At 43.3% G+C, this 23,284-nt stretch overlaps 1 protein-coding gene and 1 long non-coding RNA gene across 8 annotated transcripts in view; both read right to left on the bottom strand.

Annotated features, from left to right (window-relative positions):
- PID1 (phosphotyrosine interaction domain containing 1) overlaps nucleotides 1–23,284 on the bottom strand; it is a 93,468-nt gene that overhangs the window by 7,999 nt on the left and 62,185 nt on the right. The window lies entirely within an intron of this gene.
- On the bottom strand, nucleotides 16,417–22,548 carry LOC121074494. Its single transcript, XR_005822383.1, has 2 exons — nucleotides 20,704–22,548; nucleotides 16,417–19,140 (listed from the first exon to the last, which is right to left on the bottom strand). It is a non-coding gene; the product is annotated as an uncharacterized LOC121074494 (long non-coding RNA).

Genomic DNA, 23,284 nt, shown 5'->3' with positions numbered 1-23,284 from the left:
CACTTTTGGCTCTGGAGGAAAAACAAAAATATCCCAGACATTCCACTGGGTCACTAAGCAAATATTGTGAATTGCGTTCAAGCAACGTTTGCTCAAGACCCAACAAACTAACTCGGTTAAGAAGAGAGAAAAAAGGCTGCACAGTTTCCCTCTGCCTGTCAGGGCTGCTTTGCCCACACTGAGGCCATCCAGCCAAAGCCTTCGCAGCACACACATGGGGGCTTTGTGGGAACTGCTGGGCTCCTCTGCACACAGAAATACTCAGTGAGTGCAGTAATGCGGCTTGCAGAAATATGTAAAGAAGTGTTTTATTTTGGAGAAGCAATTCAGAGGGAGAACAGTCTGAGCTGGGCAACTGTCTAACAGAAAATAACCATCGAGTCTGACGGCTGCCCTCCAGTTTAGGAGGGAGGGAAAAAAACACCCCTCGTTAACATCTGATTCATGCCAATGAACCGATGCACAGCTGCAGAAAAAGCAGGGAGCATCAGCAGGCATAGGGCTGGTGGCCAGGCCTCCCGCTGATGGCACTTTGGGAGGGCAGCAGGGGACACTGAGCTCCGCCGGGGCTGAGCACAGCCCTCCTTCCCGCCTAGCCAGCTGCCATGGCATGGGACGAGGGGGGAAACACTGATGTTTGGCAAGTTTAATATTTGGTAAATAAATGTGCTGGAAAAGAAAAGATTTACTCTTTGCAGCTTAATTGGTAGACACTGGGAATAAAAGCAAACAAGAAAAAGCCCACTGGTTCCACAAGCCAAACAGCCAGTACAGGATAAATAAGGCAGCAAGCAGAGCTCTCGTTTGGAAACTCAACCCTAAGAAATGCAGCGGTCTGAGCTTTTCACCTTGTATTACATCAGGCTGCTGCTCAACAAGCTTCTTTATAAACTACCCAGGGTATTAAACTACTGTCCTCAGTTAGACCTAAGAGCAACTTGCATCCAGCAACCAGGAGGCTCTGTCTTACTAGCAAAGCCCAGTTAACCAAGCCCAAAGTCAACCTCAGGCAGAGCCAGCTTTTCATCCCTCACAGCACCACTCCTCACAGCCTCCCATTAACAACAAAGGGATATTCTTTTGCATTTAATTTTTCACTGGACAAGAAACTCTTTCTGTGGTTTGGCTTGCGGGGATGAGTCTGAAAAGAAATCAAGTGGAACTGGCAAACTGAAATTAGCTTGTACTCAGAGACACTTGGGTCCTGATGTGAGTGAAGATTTACGCTGCGCTATTTAAAACTCAAGGAATCACATTAGTTCTAACAGCGATTTAAAAAGGTTGCAAAGCAAGACATAACTGAATGAACAAAGATCATACGCAACCTCAGCAGGGCTGCTGGACACCCTACTGTACAAGCTGATGATTACTTATATTCCTAAATATTTTCTTTATCTTGCTATTTAGATCATTTTCCTCTTCCGTCTCATTTCTTTGCCTCAAATAATTTCGTTTCTCTATACCCAGTAACCATTGGGTTGAAATGCTTTCCTGGATACCCCTAAGCCATTTCTTGCCATCTTTCAGGAGGCTTCCCAAGGCGAGGAGAGGAGATGGGGAGGTAGCCAGGGAAGTGAGAAGAAAACCAGCTCATACTCCAGTTACTACTTGTAATTATTTAGACTTCCCTTCAGACAAAATCCTTTCAAAACTTCTCCTCTACCATCTCAAAACCTTCACTTTGAGAAGATCCTTCTGCCAGGAGAAAGTGGCGTAAGTGTGTATGAGCGTGATCTCCCCCCAAACAGACATCTATCTTTACTTTCATGCTTAAATTACATTATTTTTTCCTACACTTCCTTTATGACATTTACATCAGGTTGAAACTGAGCATGGAAATCTGATTAAGTAACTCATCATGCTCAAGAAAGCTTTTCGGCCCCAGGTTCCTCACAGCTGCTGTCTCGTAACAGACGGAGAAAAGGAGCACATGGGTGGAGGGGGGGAATGGGCTGGTTGCGTTTATTTTGTTCCCCTTCCTTTCCAACCCACAGAAAGCTCATTTTGGCACCAGTCCTACAAAAAGTTCTCCAATTGTACTTAATGGAGCATGCAAAGGGTGAGTGCAGGAATGGCTGTATAACATGGGCCACTGTTTCCACCGAGACGTGTACTTTATATACTGTCCAGCACTTTGGACACTGACGTACTCCCAGAAAGCCATGCAGAGTGCATGTTTTTCAGGATCTTTTATGGTTAAGAGATTTGTCCCAAGGGTTCCTTTCTTTGAGCATTCCCCGTGAGATGCTTGTATTTCCCTTTAGTTCTTCCTTTCAAAAGAAGATGCCAAGTAATAAAAATGAACAAAGCCTGTGTTACTAAGATATTGAGTTCTGGAGACCAAATATCTCAACTTCACTTGCTTCCTGGCACAGCTTGACAACACCTGAAATTAAGAGCCAAAGGGAAAGAATCCAACATCAGTGATGGCTGAAGATGACTATAAATTATTTTTGTATTTCAAGAAACAAGAAACATTAGGCCTACATTACATGAGGAACAGGGATAAAAACTTAAAAAGCAGTAAACTAAACCATTTCAGCTCTTCCCCCCACTGAGTGCTGTAAGAGCAGTAAAATTAAAAAAAAAAAAAAAAAAAAAAAAAAAACAGTAATTACGAAACAAACCACAAAGACATGAGAGAGTCCCAGAAATGGCAGCACTTATTCCTTCCGCTATCCTCCACATACTGCAAATGAAATGCATTCCCCAAAGAGAAAGGCAGACCACAGAAATATCACCCCCCATATAAATGTAACTATACCCACATCTGCAAAGTCTCCTGTTAAGGTACTCAATCATTAGTTTTACATCTCCTTCATGCACCACTATGTGAAATGAGTTGCATGACTTAGCAAAACCCTTAGAGATTTTTTTCCAGCTCTCACAATTTATAGCATATCCAGGAAAAGTCTTATTCCAAGGCTGCAGAAGCAGAAATACTCTGCCTACAACTGGGCTGCAACTCCTACACTGCAGCAAAGAGGAACAGACCTTGAGTATTTCAACATAGTAAAAAGCACTAAATACATTATTAAAAAGAAAATATAGTTGAACAACTCTTTTTATTGCTAAATGAGTCCTTAGATAAAAATATGAATGATCAATCAGATGTATGTTTGTTTTATCAAATTGTAGATTGGGGGCATAGCAAACCAGGCTCTGTACAGGCAGCAAGAATTCATCGCTGCCTCTAAGGTTCATGACACCATTTTACCATTCAACCAGAAGTTTCCCACTCAATCACGCAACAGTATGTTAGCAGACTAAACAAAAGATTTTTTTGAAAACAAACACGTCCCATAGAGTAGGTATAAGGCTAGAAGATGATGATGCCATACAGATACTAACTCATTGCAAAAGCCATGGTTTACAGTGCCTCCAAAGTCCTGTTTTCACAATGGATTTAGTGTTGGCCTGTGCCTTCAACAGTCACTTTCCATTTGGCTAGGATGGGTAATCTTTTTCCAGCCAGCAGAGAAATAGCCAAAAGTGATTCTCAGCCCCGCATGAGCACCCAGAGCAGTGATGCAGGGCACTGATGCAGGGTACCTGGGCACCGGAGAGGTTCATCTCCTCCAGGCAACACAACATCTTTTACAGCCACTTGAAACAGGAGCCTCCCTTCCATCTGGCTAATTTAATCCCAACATCACCTGTATGCCCCCCCCAGAAAAGCTGTATTACCCCCAGCCCACTCTCTTGGCATATATTTCAGCTCTAAGGCCGTGTAAACCTACACGGCAGCCAGAAAGCACTGCCCAGAACTGCCTGGAGCAAAAACCAAGAAGTGGAGACTTCTCTGGTACCCATTTCAGCCAAGATGAAAGGAAGATGAAGCCATGGTTTGGAGAGGCTAGAAGGCAGCACTCCAAAGTGGAAGACTCTCTGAAGGAGAGAAGGGGAGAAGGGCAAAGGTCCTTTTCCCTGGGGGCAGCTTTAGTTATCACTGCTGCAATTTAGATATCCGTTATAGCAGCTTTCCCGCAGCGTAATTCGGAAGGCTGCAGGTCAGACCAATTGCTATTCACACCAGTTGTACAGCGAAGTCCTAAGAGCTCCCTTCATTCTCACAGTTCATCTCTCTGGTATTACAGAGGTCATTGCTTTTACAAAGGGCAGAAAACTCATTTTCATGGTTTCCACTGGCCCTGAAGTTGACTTTGCAAAGATTTAGTGACAAAATCTACAGTAAATAACCTTGCTGCTGCTCATTTTGACAGAGTACAACCTGGTGCAAATTTTAGGGATCTAAGGAAAAAAAGAAACTACTTCTGATGAAAATGAATAAGACTTTCACTGTTTTTCTTGACGCTTACTGTCCTCACGCAACACTAAATACCTGGAGTTAAAAATACAATAATCAATAACATTATATAGGGGCCCATATCTTGCAGTTCTCAGCCAAACAAAACTGCTATCTGGATTTTTTAAAAAAAGATTGCTCTAATTTGTATTTGCAGAGGATCTCTGTATTTGTATGAAGAGTAAGAAAGAAGGGATATAAAGATACAGTGCCAAAACACAACGGTGGGATCAATACTGATTCAGAACGACCACTGAGCATCACACTCATCTGTTCTCTATATCCCACATTGCTTTAGGAGAAGTTAGGGTAAAAGAAATACAGCAGCAGCTCCACTCATTCCCATTTTTTATCTTCCTCTTGGCAGCCTGACAGTCGCTGGGACTACGCAGCAAAGCTGTGGACAGCAGGGAGCCCAGCGGGTGCTCTGCCACTGAAGCTCAGGCACCTTCGCTCCAGTTGCTGCTTGGCCTAAGCAGGGATGAGAGGATCAGCACTGGATAAAGCAACACTACTCTGAAATCACTCTTCGGCATGACAACAAAAGACAAATTCCTAAAGCAATGAGTGTTACAGGCTGTCTGTGATGCTGTCTCTAAGCAAAATGCATCCCTCCTATGAAGCACAGGCAATTCTGCAGCATGGTAAACTCAGTGAGGTCTCACCACCCAAAAGTGAATTAACATTGCTAGCTATGACCGCAATATTTGTCCTGTAAAAATCTCAGAAGTCTGATGATTGTTTTCCAGATAAACAATTAATTCAATGCTTTCCATCAACAAGGTGTTTTACAGCTCCCTAATAAATGCTTAACTTCAGCAGTTTATCTTCAACATACACTGACAATTTTCCATATATTTTTTGAAAATATTTAATAGAATAGACATATCTTTTTAAGAGCTTAATTGTTCTTCACCATACCGAACTAAGAGTCCAACCAGTGCATAATGCATAATGCTTTCCGTGGTATCAGACAGATGGGGAAGAACAAAGCAGCAGGGCCTGAACTGACAAAGCAATGGCCAAGATTGGAATAAACAGCCCACAGGGGAAGGTTTTTCTTCCCCACACAGCAGGAACCAAATTTTTCAAGGCACTTCAATAAAGCCCATGGGGTTAGAGTGCTCTCCATTTGTTTTGAGATACTGACAGAGAGATTTTCAACAAAGCAGACAGCAACATGTGTCAAATGCGCTAAGAGAAACCGACCCCTCTTTCAATATCTAGAAATACAGATAGAAATTTGGCAAGAGAGATGGGAGTTTGCATTAAAAATATGAGGATTACTCATCTTCTAAAATTTTGTAGCTTTCCCCACCTAAGCTTAAGTGAGCAAAGTCAAAGCATCCCAGCTTTCAGGGAGCCTGATGCAATTCTGTTATGATACACAAGTGTACTTCCAGCCACAGGACTGTAGTCCTCCATACATCTCTCCTAACAGTCTGTTTTCCTACCAAAGCTGTTATTACTTTGGTTAAATTCTTTTAAATAGAAAACAACATATATTTTAGTTTTAATTATGCATGAACTTATGAGAGACAGCATAATAGACAGAAAACAGCATTCTGAGTAACACTGAATTTACTGTATGCTGAACATCTAGGTATTTACAGTAAAAGCACACACTATACTATTTGTCCCCTATCATCTGTCTCTATCTTTCTACTCCTCTCCTCTGCTGCCTCTTCAAAACAAGCCAATATCTCTTGTTGGGCTGAAATCAGGTAGAAGATTCTTTAATGACAGGGCAAAGCCAAGAACAGCATTAAAGTTCAAACCACGTATGCAAAAATCAAATCTGAACAGACCAACCTAGCTGTTCTTGTGGGGGGATTTTATTTACAAGAAAATTCCTGCTTCTATAAGAAACTCACACACACAAAAAAGTACTAATAATTTTAAAGAAAAGAGAGAGAAGAAAAAGTGTTTATCACTGCAGGCAAGGGCAGCCAGCACATGATGCTTCTTTGAAGAATCTTGTTTACCTTTCTTTCCCAAGGAGAAAAAGCTGAGATACAAGTTAGTCCCTACCTGAAAAACCAAGACACACAGCAGACAGTATAGATTCTAATTTGTCTTCTTGTTTTGTCATTAGCAAGATAAGATTTTAATTAAAGAATGTAGACACAAAACAACTGCATTTCCCTTCTCACAAAAGTACTAAAGAGAGATTATAAAAATCTCCACATTTAAAACGTGGCCACAGCAAGAACAACACAGCCCTGCCATGGCAGTGTACAGGCAGCAAGATCAAGCAGCGTGCACCACTGAACTGGGACGTGGCCCTTTGGTGGATGAACTTGTTAACAGCAAGAAGTGGCATTAATGCACCATATTGTAATGCCTGTCACAGCCTTAGGTTTCTCAGACCCAAGAAATTGCTTAGCTTAGCACAGCAACAACTGCCTATGTGCGTACACAAAGTGGCACTACACTATTCTAACAGGATATGATAAACATGCACATACTACAAAATAATTCCATTGAATTATTTATAACACCTTTATCTCAAAGAAGCATTTAGCAAGCTATATCATCTAAATATAAAGAGCAGCTGCTGCTTAATGTCCCAGAATACACCAGCTCCAGAGTTTAGAAGAGGAGATGATGAATAGTATTACCAAGAGAAACTGCAAGGGCAGTTTATGAGGGAGCAGTATAATTAACCAAATGGAAATTTGGCTCTAGCAGCTATGCTCAGAGTACTACCCTTGCAAAAAAAAAAAGAGACACAGAGGTTTAAAATGATTGCAGTGCTCAGGATACTGTGTCTCATTCCCAGTACAGCATCATTAGGAGCAGTGCCTGCTAACAACATATGGCAGTACTGCCTTGACACCAGTACGTCTGCTACTCTCCCACTCACTTTGCAGAGCAGGTCTTGGCTATTATAATCACCCAGGAATTAGCAAATGCAAAGGAGAGGCAGTCATGAAGCAAGGTAACTTCACTGCTTTCTTGCATCTGACTTCTTTCCTCCCTTCCACTCACTCTACTTCCTTCCTTCCTGCCCAGGAAAGCAGGGCTGGCAGTGGGCAAGTGCCACAACAGCACTGCTGCACAGGCTGCCTGATGGAAATAGGTGTGAGCAGCATTTGCTCAGGACACAGTTAAGACACAGAGTGTGGAAGCCATGAAAACCACAGCAAGTGGGAAGAGTGGAAATGTAGAACAGGGAAAGAGGCATGACAGGACCCCGAAAAAGCTCTTGCTGAAGATGCTGCTGTTCCCAAGGTGGACAGCAAACCTGAGGACACATGATAGTCTGTGGAAGTCCCTGAATGATCCATAAGAATACCTCTAGACTTCTTATAGCACCTCAAACGGAGATAATCTGATCATAAATTGATGATTAGAATGAACATTGAATGGTTTACCCAGACATTTTTAATTTAAGATATTGGGAAGAAATTCTAGAAGGTGAACAGAAGAAATTCCATGAAGTGGTCCAAAGGAAGTACATCTCACGGGTGGGTCATTACCATAGAGGATACCAGCCAGAAAAGACTAATAAAAACAGAGAAGCTGTGAGATCCCTGCAGAACTGTCACCTGTGCTCTCCTGGAGGTGGTCCAAGAGGATGACGGCACAGTACCACACGCCAAAGTGAAATCTACTCTCTATTATATAAGGCTGCTGTACTTTGGAAAAAATACATAACTAGCATGATTAGATTTAGCAAGCGAGAAGTTAAGGCAAAAATCATTTTGGCTACTACTTACAGATTGGGTTTGGACTTGTGTTACAAACTGCCTGGAAGAAATCAGGAAACCAAACATTTCTCTTTGATGTGCAGCAAACTGTTCTAGAGAGCTTCTTTATAAAAGGCAAATGGACTTTTCATTTTACACTTTAGGCAAAGGAGACGATGTCCTTCACACTTTCCAACTGACAATCAGACTTACACAATGCAAAATCAGGTATAAACAAGATCTTGTATTTAAACTTATTAAATTGAAGATGCAATGGCAAAAGACGAGTTTAATCTTGCTTGTATTCTTCCCCAATCCCAGCAACCAAGCTACTACATGTAGGTACTTTTTTTGAAATGGAAAAAAGTAAACACACACAATGCACATCACACACAAAACAACAGAACAGAAAGTTGTATCCAAGGGTTTCCTACAAGTGTGGAAAAGGACATAAAGCTCAGGACTTGTCAGCTGGCATAATCATTATCTTAGGCTTTGAAGAATTCTCTAAGATTCAACAGCAGAGGAACGCAAATCCTTCCACACAGATGGATAAAGCCATACACAGCAGCCTTCATAACACTCAGGGAAGACTGAGTTAGGTTAAGTGTACAATCACTCTCCTTGATCACTCTGTAACCTGTTACTGAGCACATACTCTCCTAATCCAAGTTTCTTCCGCTTCTTATAAAGTCCTCAGCAGATGATGCTCACATGAAGAAAATCCTAACTACACCTGAAGGACATCGTCACATACATAGCATTGCTGGAAAAAACAAACACCTCCTATTCTGAAGATCCACTGAATTCCTGATTAAGAGGAGCTATTGCTGATCTTTTTTCCAACAGATACCAGCTTGAAGTTACTAAGAAATGACTGTGTGTGGGTATATATATATATGTGTGTGCGTGTTTATATATATATATATATATATATATATATGTCACAGAATGGTTTGTATTGGAAGGGACCTTAAAGACCACCTAGTTCCAACACCCCTGCCATGGCAGCAACACCTTCCATTAGAACAAGTTGCCCAAAGCCCCATTCAACTTGGGGCCTTTTTTTTTTTTAATAAAAAGATATACTGGTGTCCAACTCTTTGATAGCAAAGCAACAGACATCAGGAACTCACCAAGGTCATGGAGCAAAAATTACCTAAAATTAATTAAATTACCTACAAAAATATTTTCCAGTCCTCAGTATCAGCCCATGTGGATTTATTTTGTGTTTTGGCAGCAGAGAGCACAGCAATGCTCTTCAGAGTTCCCACTCTCCTCATAGCGACTTCATGAAGAAGAGCAACAGCTGAAATAAAATGCGATTTTGACATTCCTGAACAAGAAAAGGCAAAAAAGCTGGTCGAGATACCCCGACAGGGAGAAAACTGAGGGCAGAACTGGAGGCCCTATTAACAGTCAAAGTCAATCCTGCAAGCTAACACCACAGAGGAAAAACAAATGCTCCTCTCCTTGGCAACAGCATTATTCATACTTTTCCCAAAACTTTATGAGTCCTATGATATGGCCTTGTTTGATCTGTCATAACCAAGATAAACTGGCCACTAAAACAGCGTGAAGCAACTGCAAAGCCCTGGCTCTGGTTCATGGCACGAATACTATGTTGTCAGACAGACGACTATCTACAGTATTTCTGCTGCCCCTGAGTTAGTCCAAGCCATTGCCTAACAGGAAGGTTGCCTGGGGTTTGACCTGCTCTTCACAGGGTCACCAGCATTTGTGAAGTGAAAGAAACAAATACAACCTTAACCTCCAGCACAGAAAGCGGAAACATGGTGGCCAGCCCAGCCTCTTGTGCAATGACATCTGTCATTTGGCACAATCCCCTTGTTTTTAATGTCTTTTTGGTGTCTGTTCCTTCACCTCTTCTTCAGTCACACGTTCCATGGCTACTTGCATTAAAGGGCTTGAACTGATACACAAATCCAGAAACCTCACAGAGATCTGACAAGAAAATACGAAAGACTTCCTAAACTGTTTTCAGTGTGGAAATCTGTACATAAAATTAGCTGCCTGATACATCGGGATTAGGGAGCTGGGGTTGTTCAGCCTGGAGAAGAGTAGGCTCAGGGGCGACCTTATCGCTCTGTACAGGTACCTTAATGGAGGCTGTAGAGAGGTGGGGGTTGGTCTGTTCTCCCACATGCCTGGTGACAGGACGAGGGGGAATGGGCTAAAGTTGCACCAGGTGTGGCTTAGGTTGGATATTAGGAGGAACTTCTTTACTGAAAGGGTTGTTAGGCATTGGAACGGGCTGCCCAGGGAAGTGGTTGAGTTACCATCCCTGGAGGTCTTTAAGAGACATTTAGATGTTGAGCTTAGTGATATGGTTTAGTGGAGGACTTGTTAGTGTTAGGTCAGAGGTTGGACTGGGTGATCTTGGAGGTCTCTTCCAACCTAGATGATTCTGTGATTCAGTAGTACATCAGTGTCACATAGGGAAATGTGGGACTACTGAAGCTTCTCATAACAGATGAGAGTGAAGCCGTGGTGCCATATGGTGAATGAGAACCAGGAGCCAAGATAAATAACTCTGCTTGTCCCTAACGTAGCCGAGGCACCATTGTAACAGCTGTGTTGCACCAAAACTAAAACAGAAAAGGATCAAAAGCCCATTCTGCTGGCTTACAAAGTCTTCTGGCGTGATCAAACCTATCAGGAAGGAAATCTTGTGGTCATACAGAGATGACACATTTGCTTGGATGAGTCAGATTAGTGAGTAAAGTGCAGAAAAGATATTGTGCAAGGTATGCGTGATCTCTTTAAGCTGACAGCGGACGAGAAGAATTCCAAAAGGACATAATATACTAAAATGGAGCCACTGACAAAGCCTGGAAATCCCAGAAGATCAGATAAAGAGCTTGTCATCACCATAGCATCAGCACAGCTGTAGCACGAGCATAACCTCCTCCTCTGTTTCTAAACATACCCTGCAAAGCATTCCTACCAAAATGGGCTGTCTGCTGGGGAGGACGGCACAGGTGGGGAGTGCTGCCCTGGGCAGAGGCAGCAGTGGGAATCCAGCCTGACCACCCACACCCTCTCTAGCACCCTATGCTGCGGCATCTTCACCCTAAGCACACTGGAATAAGAGTGGCCCTGTACCCAACTGGTCTCCCCGGCAGTGAGCAGGGTGCTCACCTTGAGAGCAAGAGATGGGGTTCATGCGTTGGTGCCCCATCTCCCAGCTCCAGCCAGCAGAGCTCCGCTCCAGCTGGCCACACCGGAGCAGCATCCACTCCTTCAGAGGTGCTGCTGGGCTCTGAGCACTTCCACCAGGTCAGGGCTGAGCAGTCAGACCTTCTTACTTCTTCCTTTTTTCCCTTTTTAAACAAATTCTGAGTGAGTGGTCAAGGTATCTACATACTCAGCATTTTATGGCCATCATATGCTAAATGCTAAAACTTTAGTATATGCTAAAATGTAGACGTTTATTTCTGTTGCGTAACTATCCGACATTACCAATGGAAACCTGTATGATAAAGAAGTGGGGTAGTACACTGGGTTACATGAATGCAGTAAAAAAATGTTTGGCTTAACTTCCTAAATACCTCTTTCAAGGTTCAAGAACGGAAAGTCATGAGACAAACATTTGCCTATGACAGGTCACTGCTACTTAGGAGGAAAATAGAAAAAGTGTTCTACTTACTTGTTAAGATAAAAATGAAGAATGACTTCTCATTTTAGGCCTTTAAAGGATAAACTATTTCTGTTACACTGCTATTAAACCTGTTTATAGTTCTACGACCATAAAAAAGAAACATCACACTTCCAAAATGATTGCAATTATCAGTCATTAAGGATGCCACTCATAATGCAATACAAATGCTATACAAAAATATTATAACTTCAGCCAATAATGTTTAATTTTATCTCAGTTAAGCAAAAGCCTAGAAAGTAACAGCCTTCTTTGCAAGTTGAGTACAAACCAGAAAGCATACAAAGATTTTGTCCTTGAAGCATCTGCATACTGATCTCTAGAGCACTTAATGTCACAAAAAGACATCCCACATGGGTACCCATATTCACTGCACAGACATTTATGAGATGAAGTTACATAATTTGAAAAAAGGATCTCTGAAAAATATCACATTTGATTGGCATTTGCAGTTAAAAGCTAAAAGGCAGCGTTTTAAAATTCTGAAATTTCAATCCTGGTCTGATATGGCCTCCCACCACAGGATGCTGACATTTAAAGGGCTGTTTGGAGAATGCTGGGTATCATCTGTGCCCAGTGTAAATCAGAAAGACACACAGACGTCAGTGAAGCTACAATCATTTACCCCAGCCAGGGCTATGTGATTACCACCAGGCATGATCTGAAACAAGGAACCAACCTGCAGTGGATAGGACCAACTTTTCCCTCTTTTGTGAAAATAGTCATTAAACTTAACAGTGCTCTGTGACAGATTGACTCGAGGCAGAACGATAATTATTTCTTATCTGATGAGATATCCCATCTTCATTAGGAACTAGAGCTCTACCAGGTGCGTTTATTCTGAAATACTGCTAAAGTTCTCTTCCAACAGCTGCCTTCACAGTTACACATGTACACCAGTAGACTGGAGTTACCCACTAATCTCACAAAAGAGAATTAGATTGATGTCACACAGTCTGAATAGTAATTATACTATAAGCTAGAAACTGTTCACTGTAATAAAAGCAGTTATAAACAATTCTACATCCACAAAGTATGATGGATGACTTGTTATGGCACTGAATAATGTTTTAAATATCGCATTGCCTAAATTCCAGCACACCCTAAATTGGAATATGGTCATGTAACTCAAATTTGATTCACACCAGAGCTTTGCTTGACCTATAATATCTTAATTTAAAGCTATGGATTACAGCTAGTTGCTCACAATTAACTTTGCCAACAAGGTCAATTAAATGTGATTCTTTATTTGATCTTTTCTTGATTAAAAAAAAATAGGCAAGCTACTGGGAGGTTTGGTTCTGTAAGCACAACGCAACCTCAAAGTGTCAAAACAAAACTTGGAAGCAACACTAAGGCTGGATGAAAAAACTAGCACTGCCCAAAGAGCAACAGGTTGTATCTAGCAACAGATGCAGCAGCTTGAACATCTGCCTCTAACATCAATGCCACAGCACCTTCCAGGAAACAAACATTCTAGCAAACAAAACAAAGACTATTTTCAATGGGTATTTTGAAACTTTGATCCACCTTCAGCAACCAAGTTTTTGTTTTCTTTTTTCCCCTCATAATTCCTCCTACTATATTTCTGGAGGGAAATGTTTGGAAAGATGATGGCTCATTTTTGTTGCTCCCTGACAGCTAATCATGTTTGATATTTATATTGTACTGGGATAAAGAAATGTCAAATCGGATACTATAGTACATTTCTGAAGATAGTAATTTAACCTTCAGCAATTCCATTTGATTCAATGCTGTCTACACACTTGTGACTAGTTGTATTTTAGATCCTTGCAACCTGGTTACAGATATATGCCCTTCCCCTGTTAGATTGCTGGGTCTGGAGTGCCACTCGGTGGCCAAATACAGCACTCTGTGGCAGCAGACATCTATCTAAAGCCAGCTGAGTGGATATGCAACCCACCAGCAACCCACCAAAGTAGTCTTGTTGAGTCTACAGTTTGGGACACACTGGATTTGGAAATAATCATTCTGCAGTTGCTTATATGACAGCCTATGACAACATAAAAACATTTTTCTTCCTCATATGAACTCTGTCCATGGGATATTGGTGACGGCCAACACTTCCTTGGTGAACCAGGGGACCTCCAACTCTAGAGGCTGAATCTCTCACCTCAGGTAAAAAAGGAGATCCATAGCTGTAATAAGCTGTAACAATCACATCCTCTTGTGCACCAAGCACAGAGATTGACCTGTAATGCACCTTCACCAGGGGCTAACTTGGGATCTGGTAGCTCTGAGGGGCTCGTATTTATTTCTTTATCTCAACCTAAACAACCAGTTCATTCACAGAAGCTGATACAGCTATTGCAAACAGGGAAGGAATCAGAAACTAAGATGGAACATGCCACCAGCAGCTTGAAAAGCTGGGAACATCTCCTTATGGCACCACTTGTACACTGCCATCATGGAAGAATAAGTTACCATTTATTTGCTCGCAGTACCTCATAAGTCCAAGCCAGAGCTGACCTTGCATCACTCTGATCCAGCCAGTCTCAAGAGCAAAGCACTCCCTGTACCATCAGAAAACCTCAACTTCCTCTTACTCAGCTGTCTCTGAGAAACTGAGATGCAACAGGGATTTCTGTATTCCTACCCGCTTCTTCACAAAACAGCAGCCACCAGCAGCAGCATGAATGTTCAGCACAGGTGCCATGGGGCAGGCAGATGGTAAAGGAAAATATGGAGAAAATTAGTTTACACATGACCTACATCTTTGAGAGATCTTAAGAGAATACAAAAATCTCAAGTAACACTAAAAAATTTGAGAACTTCCTTCCTAACAATCATCTGAGTTAGCCGCACTGTTCCTTTTTCCCTCAGGTAGTACAATATATGTGAATGGAGAGCAGACGTGAGTATCCTGGATGAAAAACCTTAACTACAGAAATAAGATTATATCAAACAATGTCAAACATCCATTAATCATATTTTTATTATGAACTTTCCAAATTGCTGGCCAGCCTCCCAGAACGTTTTTACCTCTTGTTTTCTCTCCAGGGTAAATGGCTCACAGTAACATTTAATAAATCTAATCAGAGTGCACTTTTACGATAAATATTATCTGAATAAATCCTAATCAGATCAAATTAGCTGAATATTCAGCCTTCTTCAATAACTCACCCGCATCAGTTTAAAGAGATTAAACAATACTACCTTATAATAACTTGGTATCAGATCATAAACAACTGTCAAATACAACACAAGGCAGGGAAAGATTCATTCTTAATTCAATAAGACATTAACTCATCCTACATCACTCCACACTAGGAAACAAGACTCCTGCCCTGACACGACTAATCCAGGGGCACCAGTCTAAAGGAACAAGAAATTGCCTGCAAAGCCAGATGCTGCTGCATGGGAGACCTGGACCCATGCAGAAAAACCTCAGAGGCTCAGGACACTCTGAAGGTTGTGTTTATCCTGCCCCCCTCAGCTGCAGCCTGGGATGCTGGAAGCATTTATGGTGATACAAGGTAAAGACACTATAGCTGGGCCTGCACTGTGGCAGCACAAATATATCTCTGGAACAACAACAACAAAAAGATAGAAGAAAGAGAAAAAGGAACAAGATTAAAACACATTTTTATCTGTAACAAATCTGGGAGCTCACTGTTCCCTACAAGTTCAGCGCATGAGGAACCATAAAAAGCTGCTCTGGAGCGCAGGAGGCTCTTGGTAGCACCATTTTCATAAAGCAGAAGTTAGAAATAAATGGTGACAGTGTGCTGAAACCACATCTTTCCCCCAGAGAGCAGGTGCCAGCAGAGCCCTGAAAGATGTCAGCATTTGCAGCAAGTCAGCTACAAAGCCATCAACTGTTTGGCCCTCAAAGATATCAAAAGCAGTATATTCCAAATACCTTTATACCTTCCAAATACCTGTGTCCTCATAAAAAAACAGGGTCCGATCAGTGAATTTCTGCAGGGAGCTGCATCCTATGTTATTCAGTACTTGGGGAAAAAAAAGAGCCCAGCTTGCTGAGAGCAGGTGAGCTGTACACCTAAGACGTGAGGTGCCACAGCTGCATCTCTGGGTGGCTGAATTCTGCCCGGTTTTGTGCTGGATGAAGGCAGCGTTGGGCTGCGACCAGTGGCACCAGCACCGTGTGCCACACGGAGCCCATCGCTGCGGGGCAGAAAGCTGTGCCCGGCCAGTGGAGTGTGCACAAAGTGGCAGCAAGCCCAGCTCGCCAGCTCCGTGTGCTCCTCGTCCTACGTTAGCCAAGTGCTTAAGCACAGGAACCTACCACATGCTCTTTGTATAATAGGAAACAGTTACTTTTGTGAGTGATTATAAACAGAAGGCTCTTGAAAGAGCTTACCCTCCAACAGGACCCCTTAAATATTTACATTTTGCGGGCTGACGTGTAGGAAGGGGTGTTTATTGCTGAGGCTGCTCTGACCACACTTGATAGGGAGCCTGCACACAGCACGTGGCTGTACGGCACCTCTCGCTACAGAGCCTGAACTCTGGATAACAGATTGCATGGTCCAGCTTCTGCCTGCACTGTTCCTCAAGGTCACTTGCAAATAAGCCACCTGCGTTTCTTCCTCTCGGGACATGGCTCCAGCCACCATCTCAAATGCCCCTGAGTACCCCAAACAGGGGCTGGGGGCCGGATACAACTCTGCTCTCATGTGGCCTTCTCAACTCCACAGAAATTCTTTGCTGCAACAGATAGCTCTTAATTTTTTTTTTCACTTTGGGTCATTATGTTTTTCTTGGTTTTGGTGTCTTATGGTGTTTTTTTTTCAGTTTGTTGGCTGGTTTTGGATTTTCCCTCTTGGAACTGAAGCTGGCTGTCAAGAAAAGGTGCTATTACAGCCCAAACTCCCCTCGAAAACATGATTAATACCTTGGTAAGTGAGAAACCAAAGATGAGTGAAAAATGGGGAAGGAATGAAATAGGGACTTTTGACTCACTTCTGTGCCATGACTGAAGCTTCTACTAATTGTGAAACTGCAAAAAGCACATTCACCCATTCATCTTTCAGTTTGCAATTTAGAGAGAAGCAGGCATTTACCAAAAGCAAACAAAACTCCTGAAAATTCACAATAGGTGGTTCCTGTTCTGAGACAGCTCCAGTTTATAATCTGCTTTCTTTATTGCTATTTAATGACTCATATCACGCTACTCTTTCCCCATTCCTAATGTCTGCTGCTGAAATCTCCTCTAGAGAGATAGTACTTGGATGCCTCAGCCTCAGGGAAAGTCAGAGAGAAAGATAACTTGAAAAATAAAAATGAAATAAAAAGGCACAGGAGTCATCATTTTCTAAGGCTGCACAGAAAGAGATAAAACTTCCATTGCCAAGATTAGCTCACACAGTACAATATATGAGGAGATGGACAGATCTCTTTACATGGGATGATAGGCTGAATCTTTCCATCAGATATATATGCAGACATATATGAAATAGCTTCTTTGAAATTGGCTGAATTACTTTGGATTCACAGCCAGAAATCCAAGGTCTGAAATAAGCTTACTCTGTGACTTGGCAGCTGGAAAATCCAGCCGACTGTCAAAGAGAAGGCGCATCTTCCCGTGGGATAAAGCCAAGAGCTGGAGGTAGAAAAAACAAAACCAGATGCTATCACAGCATTAAGCCCTATTGCTTATTAACCGATTTCACATGTGATAAGCTGTTAAACTACATCTGTAACTGTCACAAGTTAGTCCTACCCCTATTTCATCATTACAGGTTAGTTGATTCACAATGGCTTAATACGAGCCAAACTAATTATTGTACAAAGTTTCTATGAAGTGCAGCTCTTTACTTCCATACATTCTCTAAGGAACACACAGCAGTCCTAAAAAAATTTGGTATGGACTGGTTTATATCGTAGCAATTAGTACAGTTGTCTCCTACTCTTCAGCTCGAAGCAATAAATCTGTTTCCACAAATGTATTATCTCACTGTTGGCCAGCATCCCTGACAGCACAGGTAAGTGAAGATGTTTTATACAGTACATAAAATGGGAGATCAGAGATCTATCCTGCGGAAATCAATAAAACCCACATAATTTCACAGCTAGGCTTGCAGAGACTCCTCAGGGATTTTCCTGGAAAGTTATGGCTGAGAATTTAAAAACCAAAGATAATTGTAAAACCAACACTAGGGCATTTTCCAAGTGGGCAGATGACTGAATTTAGACTGTAACTTTGCTATGTCTCAATAAAACATATGTTATAGCCAAGTAACAGTGGAAACTCTTCTTGAAATAAGCCTGGCTCACCCTCTTTGACCAAATCTGCTCAGCTTTTGACACCCGGCCAAGAAAGCTGCCACAAGCACATTGCATCCTCCTGTCCTGTGCTGGGTGCCCTGCAATGCATGCCCTGCAGCACGGCGTCCCTGCACTGCCCGGGTGTCCAAAAAACCCCCAGCAAGGTAAGGACAGGGCACCCCACAAAGGATCACATCCCCGCGCTGCCCCTGCTATGTGCAGTGGGGCAGGGGGGAATTTCGCAGGAGGCAAACAGCAGTAAAACTGGAAGGAGAGCTGCACGCCAGCATTTGCATGCGTAAAGAAGTTCTGCAGAAAGTGCTGGAAAATACTCCACCTTGCGAGAGGGCAGAAGTTGCACCAAAAGCCTTTGGTTCCCAGTGACAGCAACTATCTGCGGCCCGTAGATAATGCCTTTGCAAGGCCTTGCACAGGCATGGAAATTTGCACTGCCATGGGCTCTGGCTTAACCAGTGGCCTGCCAGCCTGTCCGTTTGCAGGCCTGATGAGCTGCTGGAGAAAACGCAGCACAGAGCGAAGCCCCAGGCTCCCCCCTCTCCTCCGGGGCAGGGAAGAGCTGGGGATGAGTGGGCAGCCAGGGACCACGGGTGCTGCAGTCCTGACGGTCCCTTCACATCCACTCCCTATGCACTGCTGAAGGCAGGTTTGACATAGAAATGTTTTGAGATTAAGAATTTTCCTTTACTACCCACCACTTTCAAGTCTGGCTCGGTTGGACGGCAGTGACCTGCTTCCCACCATCGGCGTGACTCCCAGCCTGGGGCACGGAGGCAGATAGGGACAGAGAAGGCACAGCACTGCCTCCTCCCATGCTGCCCAGCCCAAGCAGCCAGACAAAGCTCTGCCCACACAAAGCCTCCAAGATTATAAAAGGACTCCCCAGCTAAGCAAGAAAATAATTTACTCTTGCAATTATCAGAAGGCCTCACAAATCTTCCAAACGCCCTTCAAATGGCACTGGATTTGCACTGATGGAAAGAGTAATTGATTTCACTCCGGCAAACGCAGAAAATCCAGGGATGTGTTAGACTGCAGTTAACACGGCAGAGATGGGGTGCCCTCAGGAACACCCCCTGTCCTCTCTGGCTCCGGGGGCAAAACCATCAGTGCTTTGCTGCTAAGCTGCTGGGGAAGAGCTCCTCGAAGCACAGGTCTTTCATCACAGATGCCCATTTGATAACCATCAGTCCCTAATGTAAATAATAGATTTCCATTTCAATTGATAAGCATCACTTAGTGTGCATCAAAAGGACCTCTACTGGTAGAAGGGATTAGAGGACCGAGAGTTTGCTCAAGAATGCCTTGAAACATTTCCCTGATGAATTTCACATCCCAAATCTCCATCATTCACTTACTTCCATCTCCATAAACAACATTGTTTCATCCACCAGCTTTGGCAAACTCAGGTAATGTAAGTAGTAACTCTCCTTAGGTGCGGAACCCAGGCCCAGCATTAAACAGTGTTTTGCCAGTTTTGTCATGTAATTAAAAACAAGCAAAACATTTGTTTTTGCCATGACTTTGATGTAAAATGCATTTAAATGAAGAAGTTTAGGCTGAGTTTGGTCTAAAATTAAAAACCCCACTTGGGATACAACCACATAGCAAAGCAAATTCCATGAGCTTTGCAGAAATCATTATAGCAATCCAAGGAAAAAAAAAAAAAAGCATGGTTAACTTGATGTAAGAATGGCTAAATTACAAAGACAACAACAAAACATTACAGTCAAAACACGTAATGATGAGAGAACTTAGGATTTTTCCTTGAGGCTGCTGCAGTGCAGGCCCCCAGTGGGTTTATGCACAGAATTTCTGTTGTCTTCAGCAGGAGCCCTTTGTATGGCAGAATTCCTAACTAAAGGACTACCCTGACGAGGGCAGCCCTTTAATCAAAAATGATTTATTATTTTATGTACTAGTCCTAAAGTGCAAGGACATTTTCTTAACAGATTTGACACTATGTTAATTTGGAGGGGAAAAGGTGGAGGGAGACCAAACAAACCCAGAATAGACTTCGTGATGGAAAATGGAAAGGGCTCCATAAAAGGGTTTTTTCACCATTGAAACACGTTTAAAACGTTTATATACAAGTTCACATATGCAAATATATATTCTCCCACAATCTGCAAAACCAAGCATTAAAACAATCTTTCTCAATCATAAGTGTAAGAAAGGGGACCTAAAATTGTTACCTGATGAGAAATTAAGTTTTCTAGAAATGCAAAATAGTAAGTAAATTATAATAATAATAATAATTTTTTAAAAGACATCAAACTTCTTCCAGAATTCGGAGCATTTTGTTAAATACTCCCATTTCTACTATTTTTCTCTTTCCTGATTCTGGTACAATTAAAGTTGCCTACCTCCTGTCTAATACTGTGAGCAAGAAAGCTACCTGGCCACATGTGACAATACCTATTCCAATATCAGAAACCGTATTCCTCTTCATTTTGAAATGCAACGTGAAAGACAGAAAATTGCCATACACTTCCCATGCATGGCAGGAAACTTCAGCCCAGCAGTCCCTCCTCCCGGGCAGCTGCCTCCACTTGTCACCCCAGCAAAAGAGCGACCCCAAGAAGGGACCCACCTGCCCCACTGCTGCTAACACCCCAGGTAGAGGCATTCAACTCGACCTGCACTGAGAGCGAAGAGATTTGTGGCACTCTAGTTGTGGTAGTTTTGAATCTGTGGGTGTTTTTTGATACTTTCTTAGGCCAAGAGAATGATAAAATTAAATATGAATTACTCACAGTATTTTGATAGGAACTGCTCCTTAAATAAGGCAAAGTTACAATCAAACCAACCAGGGTTTATTCCTTTGGATAGCCCAGTAACATCATCCCAGTGCCTTGGGATGAAGCAAGACTACCATTTCATCCACAGCCACACTTAAGCCACATCTTCAAAAAAATAAAAAGAAATGGAAAGAAAACAGAGGCTTCTCAATGTGGTTGCAATCAGGTAGCTACCATGACCCAAACTTCATGTTAAAGAACACAAAGAGCTCACAGCTCCTGTTTGCAACTTGCATTGCCCAGCAGCCAGAACATGGCAGGGGAAAATAGAAAAATCCAGCAAATACAATATCCTAAAAAGAAGATATTCTGCAGGTTTGTAGCACTGTACGTTCATGCAGCCCACAAATACAGCTCCTTCTTGGTATGTGATGGCCATTTCTCCTGCGAAGCAAAAATCCTCAGCAAGCAAAGCTGGAAGACAAGCACAAGGATGGGCATGGATGTACTGTCACAAAGGACAGCCACTTCTGCCACCAGCTCTCCCCATGCCCACAGCGCTGTGGACATGCGCCTGGCCTTGGACATACACGGGAATAGTGTGGAGAGAGCAAGCACACATGCAACACAGAGCCAGATGTAAAAATAGTTAGTTATAATTTTTCTAAAAACAGACTCACTGTAACAACAATCTGTTCTATTCTTAGCACTGTTAAAAACAATAGAAAACAGATAAAGCAAGTTAGAAAGAAATCATGGAAAGTTAGTATCTAGAAATAGCAGCGCAATTCTCTGCCAGAGTTTGATTCAGTTACTGCCCTGGAATGACTCCAGGTTTACACCAGCCTGTCAGACTAGAATATGCCACCTTATATGTGAAATCCTTCTCTGAGTCAGCGCAAAGGAACCCCACAAAAAGCCTGAAGAACTCAGAGAATCTCTGTACAACAACAGCATCACGAGGGGAGTCCAAGAATCCCAAGCAAAAATATTTTGCTTTGTCCAAGTATTCACATGTGGAAAAAAAAAAGGGCCTCTGAAGTAACTGCAGTTCGTACAACATCAGCCTCCAGAAGTGCTGAAATTACCTCTCCGCCTGAAAGAGAAGTGTTTGCAGCTGCTGCCATACCCTGCTCTGGTCAGCTGGAAATCTGTGTGCTGTGCTCCCTCCTGCTGCCCCCCAAACCTGGAGAGAAGGGAACTGACAGAGACATGCCCTGATGGCCACGACCTTTCCGTTTCCTTTTGGCTTTTACAAGGCCAGTATACCAAACCACAGACTTTCTGAAAAACAAAACTGCATGTCAGGAATGAAAAACTCCTGTTCTTGCAAATGATTGCTTCCAGTCTGTGGCATGGAGACTGCCTCCTACTTAGTGAGCAGCTCCATGAAGCTAGCTGTATCTTGATCAGCATTTGCTGCCCAGACGATACTTTTCACTGAGCATTTTTCCCTAGGAGACTATCCTACAGAAGTCACCAAATATTAAGTGTTTAAAAACTAGAGATTTTCACACTTTGGGGAAAGACCGTGAGATTTGATCTTCGCAAACCTGTTGCCTCTGGATCTGCAGTCTCAGAATCACAGAATGGCCGAGGTGGGACAGGACCTCTGAAGATCATCTGTTCCAACCCCTGCCAAGCAGGATCACCTAGAGCACATTGCGCAGGAGGGCATCCAGGCGGGTGAATATCTCCAGAGAAGGAGACCCCACAACCTCTCTGGGCAGCCTGTCCCAGTGCTCTGTCACCTCACAGTAACGAAGTGCCCCCTCGTATTCAGCCGGAACCTCCTGTGCTTCAGTTTGTGCCTGTTGCCTCTCGTCCTGTCACTGGGCACAACATGAAAAGAGACCAGCTCCATCCTCTCGACACCCTCCCCTCAGATATTTATACACAGTGATGAGGTCTCCCCTCAGTCTTCTCTTTTCTGGGCTAAACAGGCCCAGCTCTCCCAGCCTGTCCTCATACGACGGTTGCTCCAGTTCTCTAATGGCCCTCCTCTGGACTCGCTCCAGTAGCTCCATGTCCCTCTTGTCTTGGGAGCCCAGCACTGGACACAATACTCCGGGTGTGGCCTCACCAGGGCTGAGCAGAGGGGCAGGCTCACCTCCCTCGACCTGCTGGCAACACTTCCAAATGCAGCCAGGACACCGTTGGCCTTCTTGGCCCCAAGGGCACATTGCCGGCTCCTGGTCAGCCTGCTGCCCACCAGGGCTCTCAGGTCCCTCTCTGCAGATCTGCACTCCAGCAGGTCAGCCCCCAGCCCGTACTGGTGCTTGGGGTTATTCCTCCCTAGCTGCAGGACCCTGCACTTGCCCTTGTTGAACTTCATGAGGTTCCTCTCAGCCCAACCCTCCAGCCTGTCCCTCGAACGGCAGCACAGCCCTCTGGGGTACCAGCCACTCCTCCCAGCTTTGTGTCATCAGCTTGTGTCGTCTGTTTATGTGGCAGCCTTAGTAACCGTGGGATTTGGCAGAGCGCAGGGACAGACGTACAGACAGAGAGCTCAGCCCTTCTCCCCACTAGGTGCTGGGAAGGAACGTGTCAGTGCACTGCTTGTGCTCCCATCTCAGCAAATCCCGAGCAGCAGCAG

Source organism: Cygnus olor, chromosome 9 (genome assembly GCF_009769625.2).
Source record: "Cygnus olor isolate bCygOlo1 chromosome 9, bCygOlo1.pri.v2, whole genome shotgun sequence".
Taxonomy (NCBI): Eukaryota; Metazoa; Chordata; class Aves; order Anseriformes; family Anatidae; genus Cygnus; species Cygnus olor.
Note: the sequence above shows the minus strand (reverse complement) of the source record. Positions and strands in the feature narration are given on the sequence as shown.